The following is a 19880-nucleotide window of genomic DNA, read 5'->3' as shown; positions in this document are numbered from 1 at the left end:
GCTGTTCTTGTGATAGTGAATAAGTCTCATGAGATCTGATGGTTTTATAATGGGCAGTTTCCCTGCACACACTCTCTTGCCTGCCACCTCCTTTGCTCCTCCTTTGTCTTCTGCAAAATGATTTCATGGGTTTCATGATTGTGAAGCCTTCCCACTCATGTGGAACTGTGAGTCCATTAAACCTCTTTTTCTTTATAAATGACCCAGTCTCAGATATTTCTTCATAGCAGTATGAAAATGGACTAATACATAGAGTAAAAAAATGAAGTGGGAAATATGGGAACTGGAAACTTGATAAAAGAAAGATCCAGCGTTGCAAATATATGACATATAAAAGAATGTTCAGGCAGGGCGCAGTGGCTCACGCCTGTAATCCCAGCACTTTAGGAGGCTGAGGTGGGTGGATCACCTGAGGTAAGGAATTCGAGACCAACTTGGTCAGCATGGTGAAACCCCGTCTCTATTAAAAATACAAAAATTAGCCAGGTGTGGTGGTGGGCGCCTGTGATCCCAGCAACTCTGGAGGCTGAGGCAGGAGAATCACATGAACCCAGAAGGTGGAGCTTGCAGTAAGCCAAGATTGTGCCATTGCACTCCAGCCTGGGCGACAGAGTGAGACTCCACCTCAAAAAAAAAAAAAAAAAAAAAAGAATGTTCAATGCAGCGTTTTTGTCATATTAACAATGTGGATAAAACCCAAGTTCCATCAACAAGGAAGACTGTAAATAGATTTAAGGGTTTTCATTGTATGACCATAAAATAAAACTAAAAATAAATGTCATTACACATATTAATATGGATGAATTGCAAAAATCTATGTAGAACAGTAACAAAAGTTAACAAAACTTCCAAAAAATCTCATGAAGGGTGACAACATATATGTTAAGAATGAAACAAAATACACTTAAAATACAACAAATGCTCACACATACACACAAACTTTTGGAAGCAATAATTGAGTTCCACGAGGTTGCAGGAAATAAGACCAATATGCAAAAATCAAGTGTATTTATATACACTACCAATAAAAATTTTTTCAATGAAGAAAGTAATTCCATTTATGACAGTGGTAATGGTACGTCCACGTAAACAGTGTTGGTTTCTTACAGAACTAAACCTATGATCCAGCAACCAAGCCCCTTAGCATTTACTTAAAAGTGTTAAAAGACATGACCTCACAAAACCCTGTACACAGATATTTATAGCAGCTTTATGCATAATTGCCAAAAATTAGAAGCAACCATAAAATCTGTAAAACGGGCAATACCGTTCTGAAATCAGAAAGTGGTAATGGTTGCATAAGTCTCTGAAGATCATAAAAAACCCCTGCAATGTACATTTTAAAAGGCTAAATTTTGCGGTATGTGTAATGTATCCCAATAAAGCTATTAGTTTAAGAAATAGTAAAATCTGCCTGATATGAATTATTTTTAATTTAGAATATTTTCAGGTAAATTTTAAAATGCTTAATGCTGTGTAATAACATTTTTGAAAGCTATTTCAAGATGCTAATTTCTTAGAAACCAGAATAAAAGGCATGCTATCATTGCTCACATTTTTCAGACCCAGAGGAGCTTCCTTAACTTTTTATTTATTGAACTGTCCATTTTAGAATTAGCACTCATTGAACTGAGAAAAAGTGTGTACTTTTGCAGATGAGTGAACTGAAGTGAATGAATGAAATTGGACTTTTAAATGATGTCCAAACTTTAAATTATAAAATGATAATATTACCCATTTTTAAAAACACCATTTCATCTTTCTCTCATGTTATTTTACTTTCATAGTACTGATAAGCCTAAAAAGTCAAGGAAAGATGCTAACACTGTAACTTTCATCAGAAAGAAAAAGGATAGAATTTTCTGTGTTGATTTTAAAACTCTAATTATAACACAGTGGCCCTTTATAATCACTCAAACTTTTAGTTTTGCTCATTGATGTTTGACAGATTCTGCTAATTTTGATTTATTAGAGTGTTTTACACAAGATTATTTGCCATTGCTCTTTTTTTGCTAGCATGAGGTAGAAATTTAATATATAATTTCCATTCGGTCTTTTTAAGTTGTAAATAAAACTGATCACAGGATAACAGTGTTGCTGGAACAGACAAAGGAATTAATACATTGGGATTGACCTTGGGATGAATTCTCAATATGCTTAAAAATCACTGGGCTGTTTACACGTGAGTACATTATGTGAGATGCACAAGATATGCCTCATGTACTGTGCCCCTTGTACACAGTATTTTTACATGCTGAACCCCCCATCCTCAGTAGTAACCTGTCCTGATATACTCTTTCATTAGGTTTTTAGGGACCAAAGAGAAATATAAAGATCAGCCAAAAGTTGCCCAGAGGCACTGGGTTTGATGGAAAGTTAGGAAAGGACTGAGAATTCCCTCCTGACTGGGGAAGAATCTGCACCCCATTATCATTCACACACTGTGGTTTTAAGCAACTGCCAGGAGTTCTCCTCCCAAGTAGGAAAGGAATGGTGACACCTAACAGGGCTAGGTGCAAGCCCTGGAAGGGTCCTGTTGCCAATGAGCCTGGCAAGGCTTCAGCAGGCTTCCTCTGAACCATGACTCATGAGCTGAATGGGCAACAGAAGGCTTCCACCATGCCACCCTTCCTCTTCTCTATGTTGACACAGAAAAGTACCCAAAAATACTACGCATACCCTGTTTCAGGATGCTGAGTTTGCATCTCTCACCCAGCTCCATTTGAAATTGCCATTTTTTTTGATCTCCCCTGCCCAACCCAAATGCCTTTCTATGAAGCAAAAATCTCTAAAGATACTTACCTTTTCCTCCTTCTACATTCTTTGGCTGTAGTTGCACCTTTAAACTAAGGATGGGCTTATGCCTATTCATTTGTACACATTCTGGTAGGAAATTAAAAATTCAAAGAAGTAACAAGAAAATAGGCATCTATATTGCCATATACTAGAATTTACCCCTGGAATTACCACTAGAATTACCAATAAACATTTTGGTGTAGTGCTTTCAGTGTTCTTTTTTTGCTTTTTAAATCAGTTTTTGGTAACTAACACTACCTTTTCATAGATATTTAATACAATGAAAAACATGCAAGGACAAATGTAAAAAGAAATCACATCAAATCTCTGTGTCGGAAAAACCAATATCATCAGTAAGACGCTTAGTCCAATATATTTTTAGGCGTATATACAGATGGATAGTCAAATATATGCATATATATATATATATAGAGAGAGAGAGAGAGAGAGAGAGAGAGAGACAGAGAGTTTGTGAGAAATACATTTTATTTAAAAACGCAAACATAGATACAATTGTAATAAGGTACATTAAATTTAACAGTGACATAAAATAAATTTAAAAGATTAAAGAACTACTAATAAATGCTCTGTTATTAAAGAAAATACTGTTTTCTAAAGACTATTTCTACAATTCCTGAATGGAATTAGGTTCGAGTTTTTTGTTTTGTTTTGTTTTTGTTTTTCCTTTTTAAATTCCCATTTTATGTTTAGACAAATTTTTTCTTTTTTTTAACAACCAGCCGTCAAAGCACTATCAAGCTTACTCCCATTACCCCTTCTCACCTCATAATTTCTTCATGTTTTACTTTTCTTTTACATTATGAAAGTTAAAATGTTAAAATAATTAGAACCTATGCCAGCACACAGTAAGTACTACATAAATATTAGTGAAATAAATGCAGCTATATAAAATGAAATGATTATCAAGATTTGCTACATTTATACTCTCTACTAAATCCATAACTTTCATAGTTGTTTAATTGTTGTCTATATTTTAATACATTTAGTGTTATGGCCTAAATATTTATATCCCCCAGAATTCACATGTTGAATTCCTTACTCCCAAGGTAATGCTATCAGGAGATGGGGCCTTTGGGAGGTAATTAGATCATTGGGCAGAGCCCTCAAGAATGCGATTCTTCTACTTATAAAAGAGGCAAAGAGGTCTGGGAGATACCCCTCACCCCTTCCAACAAGTGAAGATACAACAAAAGGCACCAACAATGAACCAGGAAGCAGGTCCTCACCAGATATTTAATCTATGATACCTGGATCTTGGATTTCTCAGCCTCCGGAACTGTGAGAAATAAATGTATGTTGTTTATAAGCTACATAGTTGATGGTATTTTATTGCAGCCCAAATGGACTACTAAATTAATAAAACATTTAGTAATGTCCTCACTATGCTTTGTTGACTGTATTTTTTGAAACAATTTTTAGTTGGTGGATGCTGTGCTCAATAGAGCTTTGTTGCTGTTGTTATTAATGTTGCTTTCTATTTTTTTCAGTGCTCCTGTTTGTTGTGCCAAGGAAGGTTCATTGATAGTCTGAGTTTCTTTATGTTTTAAAGCATCTACTTTGTGCACAAAGTATATTTAACTAACATCTTGGCTTGCATAAAAATAAAATTTTTCGTCTTTATTTTTGTCTTGGCTGGATAAGATATTTTGGGGTCATACTTTGTTCCCCTTAGAATTTCAAATATTTCTCCATTATCTTCTCACACCAGAAATTGCTGGGTGGAAATCCTTTTATGATGAAAACCAAAACACAGTGATAACAAAAATATCTTCTAGAAACTAGAAATAGAAAGAAACTGTCCTACTGATTTTTTTAAAAAAATTACAGCATATATTATATGTAATAACAGCAAAGAGAAAAGAGATAAGGATAAGTTTAATAAAATATGGGCAACAACTATACTGAATAGAAGATTTTATTGAATGTCATAAAAAATGACATCAAAAAAGACTCAAATAAATAAAAAGCTAATTTTTCAAACCTTTCCATCATTTGCATAAAACAAGGAGTGCTTTTGAATCGCAAGTGTTCAAGCTGATTTTTATTCTAGGACATTTTGCTCAGCTGTTGCTGAAGAGTTGTTTATTCCAGGAGAGAAAAGATTAACAAAAGGAATTTAAAAGAAGGTACAGGCTCAGTCAAGGATGCACAGTATGACTAAACTCTAAAGTTAATTTCCAAAACACAAACTCTACTATATCCCGGATGATTTTAAGAGGCATGGCATTCAGTAACTCCACTTCCTCCTGCAGGCTGGGACAGGGCCCTGGCACCTTATAAACATACCAATATATGCAATATTGACCATGGTATGTCTCTTCCTCAGCAGAAAGTGGTCCACTAAGAGCAAGAACCCTTTCGTATTTCTCTTTTATTACTGTGGATAGCAAAGAATAGATACTAAATACATAGATGTATAATATAGATCTATAAAAATGTCCTTAATTTGAGCCCTGACTTCACAACCAGTTATATGAGTTAATTATAATATATCCAAACTTCAATTTTCTCATTTGTGAGATGGGATCAATGATCCTGACATCCTCCCTATCCCGGCTGGTTTCAAGAACAGAATAAGATCCTGTGTGAGGGTGTGCTGTTGACCGTAACCACTCCCCAGAGGCAGGGTATTATCCACTGTAATCCCTGTACTTTGTTTTATAGTTTTCTTAGTATTGATTTTATTTTTATTATTATATACACTCCAGAAGTTAAAAAAAAACCTAACATATGGCTAATTTTTTTTGTTTGTATTTGAGACGAAGTCTCACTCTGTCAACCAAGCTGGAGTGCATCAGCAGGATCTCGGCTCACTGCAACCTCCGCTTCCTGCTTTGAAGCGATTCTCCTGCCTCTCGAGTAGCTGGGATTACAGGCACGTGCCACCATACCTGGCTAATTTTCGTATTTTTAACAGAGATGGGGTTTCACCATGTTGGCCAGGCTGGCCTCGAACTCCTGATCTCGTGGTATGCCAGGCTTGGCCTCCCAAAGTGCTGGGATTACAGGCGTGAGCCACTGCACCCAGCCAACATATGGCTGACTTTTAAAAATAATATTGTTTTAAGCATGAATTACCACTACACATTTTAAAATGTCATGTGTGTTTTGATTTCTTATATTGTGATTTCCCAAGTGTGACATGTACATTAAAAAATATATAGTCATATATTTTATTATTTACAAAAATAAAGTATGAAAAGATACAACAGCAGGAGTGAAGGGTCACTGATGAAATGGTATAAGTAGCTTGCTTCTATATTTAGTAATTCACAAATTATACAAAGAAAATCAGATGTTTGTGTTGGTTACAAACCATGAAATGTACTGATGCAAAGGAAATTAGAGCACTTGCTTAGAAGAAATTAGCATCTTTATTTTCATTGACTACTAACTAAAATGTGACATTTCCTCCCATTATGAATGTGAGCAATGAACTACAGTGGTTGTAGACACTTGTCATACATAGAAATAACAGATATTGTCATATCTTAATATGGTAGCTTCAGATATCATCAAATATCACTTTTTGGTGTGTGTGTGGACGGGGGGAGGCAGGGATGCGACAGTCTCTCTGTGTCCCCCAGGCTGGAGTGCAGTGGTGTGATCTCGGCTCACTGTAACCTCTGCCTCCTGAGTTCAAGCGATTCTCAGATCACAGGCATGTGCCACCATGCCTGGCTCATTTTTGTATTTTTAGTAGAGACGGGTTTCATCATGTTGCCCAGGCTGGTCTTGAACTCCTGGCCGCAAGTGGTCCACCTGCCTTGGCATCCCAAAGTGCTGGGATTATAGGTATGAGCCACCACACCTAGGCAAAATATTACTCTTTGAAATTACAGAAATCAGTGGACCCTTTGTTAGGTCTTGTTATTTAACGTTAATAGTGAAGCACATAAACTACTATGTGACATATAGTTTTCTAAAAATAATTTGATAGTGGTATTTCTATATGATTGCTCATTTTGTAATCTTATTTTTTAATAAATTTTATTGCCTTATTTTGAAAAGGGCTTATGGGCTTCATGAGGCTGTTAAAGAAATCCATGACTTATATAAAAAAAATCAAGAACCCCTGTCTTAGAGGAGATCTAATTCTACTTCCCAGCCTCTATGGCCTTCCTACTCAATGTGGTGATCAGCTGCATCTGCGTCATCTGGGAACGTAGTAGAAATACAGAACTTCTGGCCCTACTTGAAAACTGCTGAATGAGAATCTGCATTTCAGCAATACCCTTTAGGTGACCTGGACATTTTCCAGTTTATTATTCTGTAATTTTAAAATATTTATTACAAAAAGACCCCCGGTCGTACCTATCTACTTTCTGTGACATCATCTAAACATTAGCCAATTCACCAGGACCAAACAAAAACCAAAACAAGTAAGAAAGGGAAAGAGCAGAAAGAAGAGCAATACCAGTTCTATTGCCAGTAAACAGTGCATTTTCTGATTTTAATTTGGCACAGAGACTTCTTAAGTGAACTGATTATTCGCAATATTAACTTCATGAGGAAATCATTATTCCAGGCTCCAAACTGTATGCATTTACAAACAAATAAACATACCTTGCTTCTATGTGATCCCATTCTGGAATTTAAAAATCAATGAAAATATGTATTTATCTAGAAAAGACAAATCACTTTGAAATGCTGAGTGCATCTGATTAGCAATAACATCTATATTTAAAACGTGAAATGAGAACAAGAGATGGTTAAAGAAAAACTGACATTGACAAATTACTGCAGTTCATTTACCATCCAGTTTTGAAATTTAAACAGTTATTTTAAGATATTCATTAATTTTATGAATCCTTAAAAGAAGTAGAAGTATTTACATGATTTTCAAAGAAACCCCAAATGATGCTGAACCTTCAGAATACAAAGTTCATAAAATGAATGATGCAATATCCTTTTTTGGAAATTTTGACTCAGTAATTTCCTGCCAAAAACCTTTTTAGCAATATTGCCTTCCAAGAATATAAATAAAAATGATTAAGCAAACGATAACTTCAAAGAATGAGATAAGGCAACATGCTTACATAATACTTCCTAAAATAAAACTAAATGTGCATTTTTATTGTTTGTTTCTTTTTCTTTTTCTTTTTTTTTTTTTTTTGAGACGGAGTCTCACTCTTGTCGCCCAGGTTGGAGTGCAGTGGCGCAATCTTGGCTCATTGTAACCTCCGCCTCCTGGGTTCAAGCGATTCTCGTGCCTCAGCCTCCTGAGTAGCTAGGATTACAGGCGCCCGCCACCACATACGGCTAATTTTTCTACTTTTAGCAGAGACGGCGTTTCGCCATGTTGGCCAGTCTTGTCAAACTCCTGACCTCAGGTGATCCACCCACCTCGGCCTCCCAAAGTGCTGGGATTAAAGGTGTGAGCCACCGCACCCTGCCTTTTTTATTTCTTTGAAGCAATATTGATTGATCACAATGTCAAAATCCTGAGCAGGGCATGAAGAAATGGGTGGGTAAACAAATGCTGATACAGCAGCTTTCACTTTTTATTCCAATGATTAAAATGTAAAAACAATATTCAACCAGATTTTTTTCAAAGTTTATTTTAGATTCAGGGGGTGCATGTGCAGAGTTGCCATCTGGGTGTATTGTCTGATGCTGGGGTTATTAATCCCATCACCCAGGTACTGAGCATAGTACCCCATAGTTAGTTTATGAACGCTTGCCCTCCCACCCCCCTCTAGTAGTCCTCAGTGTCTATTTTTGCCATTTTTATGTCCTTGAGTACCCACTGTTTAGCTCCCACTTATAAGTGAAAACATGTAGTACTTGGTTTTCTGTTCCCACATTAATTTGCTTAGGATAGTGGCCTCCAGCTTCATCCATGTTGCTGCAAAAGACACAATTCTGTTCTTTTGTATGGCTGCGTAGTATTCCACAGTGTATATGTACCACCTTTTCTTTATCCAATCCACTACTGATGAGCACCTAGGATGATTCCATGTCTTTGCTATTGTGAATAGTATTGTGATGAATATATGTGTGCATGTGTCTTTTTGGTAGAACAAGTTATTTTCTTTTGGGTATAAACCCAGTAATGGGATTGTTGGGTTGAATAGTAGTTCTATTTTAAGATCTTTGAGAAATCTCCAAACTACTTTCCACAGTGGCTGAGTTGATTTACATTTCCACTAACAGCATGTGAGAGTTCCCTTTTCTCTGCAGCCTTGCCACCACGGGTTGATTTTTGTTTTTTGTTTTGACTTTTTAATAGTAGCCATTCTGACTGACATGAGATGGAAATGATATACCTCTCATTGTGACTTTGATTTGCTTTTCTCTAATGATTAGTAATGTTGAACATTTTTTCATGTTTGTTGGCCACTTGTATGTCTTCCTTCTAGAAGTGTCATTTCTGGGATACAGGGTCATTTCAACATATGCAAATCAATAAGCATGATTCACAATATAAACAGAATTAAAAAAATATAATCATCTCAATAGACACAGAAGAAGCTTTTGATAAGATCCAACATCCTTTCATGATAAAATCCCTCAGGAAACTAGGCATAGAAGGAACAAACCTCAAAATAGAAAGGGCCATCTATGAAAATGCAATAGCCAACATTATACTAAATGGGCAAAAACTAGAAGTATTTCCTTTGAGAACCAGAAAGAGACAAGTATAGCCACTATCCCTACTCCTGTTCAACATAGTACTGAAAGTCCTTGCCAGAACAATCAGACAAGGGAAAGAAATAAAAGGCATCCAAATAGGAAAAGAAGTCAAATTATCTCTTTTCACTGGTGATATGATGCTATACTTAGAAGACCCTAAAGACTCTGCCATAAATAAGAATGAGATCCTGTCATTTGCAACAACATGGATGGAAATGAAGGTCATTATATTAAGTGAAATAAGCCAGACCACAGAAAGACAAATATCATGTTCTAACTTATTTGTGGGATCTAAAAATCAAATCAGTTGAACTCATGACCATAGAGAGTAGAAGAACGGCTACCAGAGGCTGAGAAGGGTAGTGCAGGAGGTGACGGAAGGTGGGGGAAGGTTAATGGGTACAGAAAATATAGTTAGAAAGAATGGATAAGACCTAGTATTTGATTGCATGACAGGGTGACTATAGTCAATAATAATTTAATTGTACATTTTAAAAGAACAAATATAATTAGATGGTTTGTAACACAAAGACTAAATTCTTGAGGGGATGGATACCTCATTTTCCAGAATGTAATTGTTATGCAATGTATACTTGTATCAAAACATCTCATATACCCCATCACTATATACACCTACTATGTACCCACAAAAATTAAAAATTAAAAAAAAAATTTTAAAGACTCTATCAAAAGGCCCCTGGAACTGATAAATGACTTCAGTAAAGTTTCAGGTTACAAAAGTCAACGTACAAAACCCAGCAGCATTTCTTTTTTTAAAAATTATACTTTAAGTTCTGGGATACATGTGCAGAACATGCAGGTTTGTTACAAGTGCCATGGTGGTTTGCTGCACCCATCAACCCATCATCTATATTAGGTATTTCTCCTAATACTATCCCTCCCACAGCCCCCTACCTTCCCACAGGCCCCGAGTGTGTGATGTTCCCCTCCCTGTGTCCATGTGTTCTCATTGTTCAACAACCACTTATGAGTGAGAACACACGGTGCTTGGTTTTCTATTACTGTGTTAGTTTGCTGAGAAAGCTGGTTTCCAGCTTCATCCATGTCCCTGCAAAGGACATGAACTCATCCTTTTAATGGCTGCATAGTATTCCATCGTGCATATGTGCCACATTTTCTTTATCTGGTCTATCATTGATGGACATTTGGGTTGGTTGCAAGTCTTTGCTATTGTGAATAGTGCTGCAATAAACATACGTGTACATGTGTCTTTATAGTAGAATGATTTTTAATCCTTTGAGTATATACCCAGTAATGGGATTACTGGGTCAAATGGTATTTCTATTTCTAGATCCTTGAGAAATCACCACACTGTCTTCCACATGGTTGAACTAATTTACCCTCCCACCAACAGTGTAAAAGTGTTCCTATTTCTCTACATCCTCTCCAGCATCTGCTGTTTCCTGACTTTTTAATGATCACCATTCTAACTGGTGTGAGATGGTATCTCATTGAGGTTTTGATTTGCATTTCTCTAATGACCAGTGTATCATGAGCTTTTTTTTTGTATGTTTGTTTGTCACATAAATGTCTTCTTTTGAGAAGTGTCTGTTCATATCCTTCACCCACTTTTTGATAAGGTTTTTTGTTTTTTTCTTGTAAATTTGTTTAAGTTCCTTGTAGATTTTGGATAGTAGGCCTTTGTCATTTGGATAGATTGCAAAATTGTTCTCCTATTCTCTAGGTTGCCTGTTCACTCTGATGATAGTTTGCTGTGCAGAACTTTTTAGTTTAATTAGATCCCGTTTGTCAATTTTGGTTTTTGTTGTCATTGCTTTTGGTGTTTTAGTCATGAAGTCTTTGCCAATGCCTATGTCCTGAATGGTGTTGCCTAGGTTTTCTCCTAGGGTTTTTATGGTTTTAGATCTTGTGTGTAAGTTTTCTATCCATCTTGAGATATTTTTTGTATAAGATGTAAGGAAGGGATCCAGTTCTATACACCAATAATGTTCAAACCAACAGCCAAACCGAGAAGGCAATCCCATTTACAATACCTGTCCCAAAAACCAACTTAGGAATACATCTAACAACGGAGGTGAAAGATCTCTACAAGGAGAACTATAAAATACTGCTGAAAGAAATAAAAAATGACACAAAGAAATGGAAAAACCTTCCATACTCATGGATTGGAAAAAAATCAATTTTTTTAATGGCCATATGGCCCAAAGCAATCTTTAGATTCAGTGCTACTCCTTTCAAGGTACCAGAGTCATTTTTTTTTTCACAGAACTAGAAAAACACATTCTAAAACTCATATGGAACCAAAAAACAACCAAAATAGCCAAAGTAATCCTAAGCAAAAAGAACAAATCCAGAGGCATTACATTACCTGGCATCAAACTATACTGCAAGCCTACAGTAACCAAAACAGCATTGCACTGGTGCAAAAACAGATACATACACGAATGGAACAGAATAAAGAACCCAGAGATAAAGCTGCATGCCTACAGCCATCTGATCTTCCACAAATTTGACACAAACAAACAATAGAGAAAAGAGTCCTTAGTCAACAAATATGCTGGGATAGCTGGCTAGCCACATGCAGAAGAATAAAACTGGACCCCTATCTCTCACTATATAAAAAAATTAACTTAAGATGGAATGTATATTTAAATGTAAGACTTCAAACTGTAAGAATCCTGGAAGAAAACCTAGGAAACACTATTCAAGCCATTGGCCTTTAAAAAGAATGTATGACTAACTTCTCAAAAGCAATTGCAACAAAAACAAAAATTGACAAGGGAAACCTAAACTTAAGAGCTTCTGCACAGGGAAAGAAACTCAACAGAGTAAACAGACAACCTACAGAATGGGAGAAAGTATTCACAAGCTATGCATCTGACAAAGGTCTAATATCTAGAATCTATGAGAAAGTTAAACAACTCAACAAGTAAAAGAAAAAAAATCCCATTGAAAATCGACAAAACCAGCCTGGGTGACAGAGCGAGACTCTATCTAAAAAAAAAAAAAATTGGCAAAAGATAGTTTTTTTGAAGTTACGTGTGCATGTGCACACACTCATACACACACACACTTCTACTATTTAACCAGTTTTAAATTGCAAATATAGCTTTAGGAAAGAGTGTATTTTACAAAGAACAATTTTCCTGAGAGAGTCATAATTTATCATATCAGAAACTTTTTCATCATATAAAAACTGAAAAATACAAATGCAAGTGATGAAAGATATTCATTTGGAAATGGAATTGAATATGTATGACTAACTTTAATTACTATCAGAAGAATAGCTGCATAAATTTAATTATGATTCTTTCCAGGGGACAGAATTCCAGGTTCAGAGTCATAGGAACTGGGCTTACATTGAAAACGAGTCACTTAGAAACTAGACTATGAGGCAAAAATCACCAATCTTTGAAGGGGAAGAGTTTGCTTAATTATAAAGAGAAACTACCACAGCAGCCTCCTTACTATCTCACAGTGGGATTTTATCCTTGTGGCGTCAGGCCTAGATAGTTTCCAATGTAGTCTGCCATCTTGAATTTCTCTCTGGATTCCTCCATTTTCCAGCCACATTTATTTATACTTACTTTTCTTTCATTATTATTTTTAATAATTTTTGAATGCTTACGTGTGTTCAATACTTTTATTCATTGAGACACAAGCCCAGTAAAGTTCATGCTTGTGGTGGTACCTGTGGATAAGCCATCCAGACCCCTCTCAAGGAAGCACTTATTTACACAGATACTGGAAGTATTTTTGGCATGGATAAAGTATTCCAGTTAGCCACCAATTTAGTTGATGGCTAAACACCTCTCCAAAGTGCATTTTAATCAGGAGATTTTGAAGCTGCTATTGTCTTGATAATCCAAATGAATGAAGCAATAATTGTAGAAAAAGAAGTTGGGTTAATATTTTGGATCCAGGAAATGTTTTAGCATCAACTCTATTACCTTGTGGGCTCAACTGGTATAAATGCCAGGAAAACCAATGCTAAGGAACACATCCTAGGCTCTGACCTCAAAATAACCTCATATGGAACAATCCAAAAAAAATACGATGACGCACACAGCAATATGCCAAATGAATCTCTATATTCAAGGATCCACTTGTTTTATTTCTTGTGTATTTTGGCAGGATCCACTTGTTTTATTTCTTGTGTATTTTGGCAGAATTTCACCAAAAACCAGTCATTCTCCAAACATTTCACTACCTTTACCTCTTCCTAAAGCACACCTATGGAGAGGTTCTATGGTCTATTTGGAAATTTTGATGGATCACAGGTTCTAGAATGCTTCCCGTCATCTATCACACTCCTCAACACCCTGCCTAGATTTATCATTGGTAATGATCAGAAATCCAGACCAGGGGAATGAGTGACCTGGTATCATAATTTGACCTGTACCAAATGACATTGACATACTTTACCTAAATCGTATAAAAATTACTTGTAGAAATGATTTTGCATTTGCTTAAAAGCAGAGTATCTATTTCCAATATGTCTAAATTCTTTTTAAACTCATGAACATATTAACAGATCTGTTTAAAATCCAATTTTGAGTAACCTAGAATCAACCATAAAAAGCAAACTAACCCAAAACTACTGTTTTTTAGTTTGTTAGTTTGTTATAATTTATGACTTCAGGGTAGGAGTGGAGGGTGATGTGGGTTCTAATTTACTTCTGGAAAGTGCTGTTCCTCTTTTGAACAAGATTACTTTCTTCCTGAACATATTTTCTTCCTTTCCTTTTTTCTTTAAACTTTTTTTGCTGTTCTCTCCTTTCTGTTCTTTTCTCTTTCTTCTTAGCAGGCCACAGGAGGAGTGCTGAGGAGTTTGTGATGTAATGGAGCCATTCAAAAATTCTTTTTTCACAGCTCAAGATTTGCTTACTTAGGTTTTAGACAAAAGACATGTCTTTCTTTCCATGACCCAATTAACTACATATAATGTAAGTTCCTAACTCAATGAAGCAGGGCAGAGGTGGGTCATAAGTACAAGAGTCTCTGAGATTTGCCTCTCTGAAACTGGCTTCAGAAGCAAGGTCTCTTGCGTGTTGCTTTAAAATGACCACTGAAAATGTAAAGACCTGTAACTGGTAAATATATTTGCAGTTATTAGTAAATAATGATATCACAAGAGTAGAAGGGAGAAAAAAGTTACTTCTTACTGAGGTTGACTTATAATACACTGAGTTGTATTTTCAGCCACTCTGTAATCTATTATAAAACTCTAACAAATTCAGATAAATTTTCTATAATCTATCACCAAGATTATAGATATTATTTTTTCAGAAACAGAAGTTTTATTTCTTGTTATGAAGAAAAAAAACAACATGGATTTTTCTTTTCTCAAGAATTCATGGATAATATTTAGTAATGAATTTAAATAATTGTTGATATTTTAACAATAAATGCAAAAGCAAGAGTGGAATATTTTATCAAACATTTATGTATGAATTTATGGACAATTTACATATTTATTTTATGTAATATAGCTTAAGTATAATGTTTAGAACTGTTCTGTTGTTTCAAACTGATATCTATCCAATTATTTTTAATAATAGTAAATTATTCACTTTAGTGTAGCATTATCCCCAGTGTGTTATAAACTATCACTTGAATACGCATCCCTTTTTTAAAAAATTTGTAGAAATTTTTGAGAATAATTTGTAAGTTAGACACTACTGCAAGGTATAATGAAAAGAGAGAAGAACTAGAAGGCCAAGTATTATGTATACTCTCTATATGACCTTAAAAATCTCTTCCGCTTTATCTTTTATTTTTTAGAGGCTCAAATATCCTCATCAATACAATTTAAAATTTAAAAATGGACCAAATGAGCTCTATGTTCTCTTGGTATCTTCTAAAAATATCATTATTCCATTGCATCATTTTAATCTATTTAAGGATATTCTACATATCTCCCATTGTTTCTTGATTTATAAATAGAATATGTAAAATATAACAATTTGTATTAAATGAGTTAAATGATATCTATGCATGCATATAGTTCTTCAGTAACATGTACCCTGATTCTATGGAATAACATTTTCTCGTTGTAAAAAAGTTATTTAAAACATTTTTATATTGAAAAGAAGGTGTTAATACGCAATAGAAATTCATAACCACTCATTATATTTAGCCACTTAACTTTTCATTCAATATTTGCTAAAGCACTGAATTTATGGCTAAAACATAAATCAATAGATTTCAAATCTAAGTCATCTAATATACTTGAAAAGAATAAATTGAATATATGTGACTGACTGAAGCCACTTCACCTTCAGAAATATATACAACAGATGTTTTTAAAGAAAGCATACCATGATCAATTTTCAATATAAAAAAGTGAAACATCAGCTTTTGTGTGACAAAAGAAATGAAGCAATTTATTGAGTTAGTCCAACATAATACAATTTTGATCTATTATCCTACAATAAGTATTATGGTCACCTTCAGTCATTAATAGAGCCTCTATTCAATAATTAAGAGGTTCATTCCATCATATAATAAACATGCTGATATATAAAAGCTTTAAGTCTTCTCTAAAATCATTCCTAAAATCAGCCCTGCTTCAGGCTGAAAACCTGGAGACTGAAAGAAGCTGTTTGTCACCTTCTCTCTTTATCTCTCCTCCTCCTCACACCTATTCCCAGCTTATGGTCTAGTCAGGCCCTTGAAGACCCCTTGACCTGAGTGATCGCATCCCTACCCCTTGCCGAGAAGTCTTTCCACGCCTTCCACAATCCAGCCTTCAACTTGAGTGTGTCACCCAGGTCCTCTAATCCCTATCCTTTTAGGAGATCCTATTGCACAAAACCCTAGACATCAGCATATGTTGTATTTTACTTCCATTAACCCCATGAAAAGCTACTGCACTGACTTGGGGAGGCCCATGCAAGGAGCAGAGGAGCGGGGCTCATGGCACAGCTTCCTCTGAAAATCTGCTTCCAAACCTCGCTCTGTGCCATTTTACATATAAAAGTATACTCTATATTAATATATAGAGTATATGTATATTATGCTATATATTTTTGGCCTCTAGCCACTCATCACTATTCATTCAGAATACTATTTTTCTTTTCTACATACTTTTGCCTTTTTCTTGTATATTTTGTTCATAATTTAATTAGGTACCAAATTGATACATTTGATTATATATTTGATTAATATTTAGAGTATACTTTATACATATATAAATATAATATGCTGTATACCAAGTACAGTATATATGTTCAGATGTTCAAGTGTCCTAGGACATATTTTTATAATAATATCTCCCTACAGTGATTTTTACCTCATACACTTTTGAGTCTAATCTCTTTCTTATTTGAATCCAAGTCAAAACTAAAGCAAGAAGACACCAATTCTAACTTACTACCAGTCACTTATTACCATAATAAACCTACATTACAAACACCATAAAACTCTCTCTATAGCTTTATATAATAATACTGTTCTCATTTATGTGTGAGAGTTGGCTGGAGTTTGGTTGATGTGAGCTGGGCTCCTCAGGGCTTCCCTCTAAGCTCCAAGTAGAGGCCACATCTGCACCACGTGTCTCTCATCCTTTTGGGACCAGTGCAACCAGCTGGGGCCACATTCTTGTCATGCATCCCCAAAGTCCAAGAGAGCAAGCCTTAATGTACAAAACACATTTCAAGGGTTTGCTCCTGTCAAGTTTTCTAACATTAAATTGGCCAAAGAAAACTTTAAGCAGGGAATTATAATATCTCTACCTCTGATTGAAGAAGCAGGAAAGTCATGTGGAAAGGGAGGAGTAAAGTATCATGGCAATAATTCAACCTATCACATGTACTGTCTTTGAAAGTTGTCATGAAGTCACGTTTCAATTCAGTATTCAATGTCATTGCTGCTACATTCACGGCTGCTGTCTTCAGACCAGAAGATAATTTTAGAGATGAAGGTAATCTATGACTATCAGCACAGTTGCCCATGATGCTGTCATGAATGAATATAAAAACGTTCATTTTCGAAAATACTTTGCTAAATTTTCATCTTGAGTTCCATTTCCTCAGTTTCTCTTAAATGTTACTTTCCACATGATACTAGCAGCTTCTTTAGAACTTGCATTTAAATTTAATAAATTCTTCTGTTAAAGCAATGTTTTACCTTGCAAAGCAAGAACATAATGTCTATCAAATTGAGAATTTAATTAAATTTGATGTTGCCTACGTGTAATTATTTTTTGGCTTCTAACCACTCATTAATATTCATTTGATATAATATTTTTCTTTTCTACACATCTTTTGTCTTTTTCTTGTATATTTTGTTCATAATTTAATTAGGTACTATTTGGAGTCCCAGACTCAAGTACTTTGTTATCACAGTGTATAATTTGGATCTTTTTTTCAATTCTAGTCCATCACTTCCCCACATGTAATTTATAGGTGGAAATTAGAGATTCTGATAGTGTGAAGAAACTGTTCACTTGACCCTAATGTTATAGGTATTTTTTTAAAATATGTTGATTTCTATAAACTTTTAATGTGAAATCATTATAGACTTACAAAAATGTTGCAAAGATAATAGATTCAAAATTTTATTGTATACCCTTTACTCATATCCTGCTCATATAACAGCTTATATTCATGGTATAATTATTAAAAGTTAGAAATAAACATTGACACAACATTTTTAACAAATGACTTGGTTCAAATGTCCCCAGATTTTCCACTAATGTAATCTTTATATTTCTGGATTCAAGCCAGGATATCACATTGCATTTATCTGTCTTTTTTTTCTTGGTCTTCACCAACTTGTGACAGTTCCTGAGTCTTCTCATCTTTCACAGCTTTGACATTGAAGAATACTGGTCACATATTTTGTAAAATGCCCCTCAATTTGGATTTGTCTGCTGTTTTCTAGTGATGAGACTAAGGTTATAGAGTTCCTGAAAGGAATGACAGAGAAGTGATGTGCCCTACTTATCACATCATATTAGGGTGCACATGAACCCGATATACCTTATTACTGGTGATGTTAATCTTCATCATTTGGTACAGGTGGTATCTGCAAGTTCCACTGTAAAATTGCTATTTCTTGTTTGCAGGCTCTAGTCATTGGAAGCTGGTCACTAAGACCAGCCCATATACACAGGGAGAAGAATTAAGCTCCTTCTTCTGGAAAGAAGTGTATGAAAGTATCTATGAAATATCTTAAAACCATCACAATAATTAGTAAATATTTTGGGGAAATTACTTTGAGGCTGTAAAAATATCCTGCTTATCCTAGCCTAATCGGTTCAGCATTCATTATGGAAGTTGCCTGCAGCAATTATTACTGTAGTGCTCTAACAGTGATTTTCTAATTCCCCTTTTGCTTCCACATTTATTGAATGGAATTCTTCTGTAAGGAGATGTCTCTTTTCCCCTATTTATTTACTTATTTATTCATTCGACATTAATTTATACCAGTATAAGGTTATGGATATTTATTGTGTTATTTGAGTTAAAATGCAAATACTATAAATATTTTGTTATTCACATGGTTCCAGATTAATCTACTGACAGATCTTTCAAGTTGTTTCTTAAGTCCTATGGACAGGTCCATTTTTATTTTCCCTTCTCTTACCTTTTTCTTTTCTAAGGAGTTGCTTACTCATCACAAGACGCTCCAGATTCATCTTGTATTTTGCTCCCCCAACCCCAATTCTCCAAGGAGTTTTGCTTGCAGAATGTTCTTTAGAAATCTGAGCATTTAGAAATTTGGGTATTAGATGTACATATGCATATTCCTGCTTAATTTTAGAAAGACTAATCATTTTCACAAAATCATGATAATTGGTTAACTTACTTGCTTCCTGATGGTTCTTTTCTATTTCTTTCTTTGTCTCTGAGCTATTCTTCCTCAATATTCTCCCCTGATTGTGTGATACCAGAGGACATTAATACAGCTCTTACTTTTGGATTTGCTTTCCTTATTTCTTCTTTTCAAAAATTCTGAACATTATGAAATGCTCCTTCCTACTTATCTGTTCTTTTCTATTTCCTGTCAATCTCTAAAAGTTTAGCCAATCTCATAGATTTGCAATTTACCTACAATATTGACTTCCTTCTACCTCCAATTTACCTGTCAGCTGAGCCCTCTTTCATGCCTAACTTGGTTCAAATGTTACATTTGCCACATCCATCCTTACCTGTTTCAAAAATACCCCAATTTTTATCACTAGATATTAATTTCCATGGTAATACAAAAGAGGGTTATCAAACAGTAATTTGGAGATTGAGTTGAATTTTTGAACAATATTTTTTATCATTCCCCTGGCCGCCTTTTATACTCTTGCATGATAACAGCTTGCAATACAAAAAAAATAAGGCTGCCTACAGATGTGAATGCCAGTCTTCTCTTTGTAATCTAGGCCCTCAGGAAAGCCATAATTATTAGAAAGAGACAAAATCCTAGAATTGCTTAATATATAAATGCTG

This window comes from Nomascus leucogenys, chromosome 6 (assembly GCF_006542625.1).
Source record: "Nomascus leucogenys isolate Asia chromosome 6, Asia_NLE_v1, whole genome shotgun sequence".
NCBI lineage: Eukaryota > Metazoa > Chordata > Mammalia > Primates > Hylobatidae > Nomascus > Nomascus leucogenys.
This window is presented reverse-complemented; position numbering follows the sequence as displayed.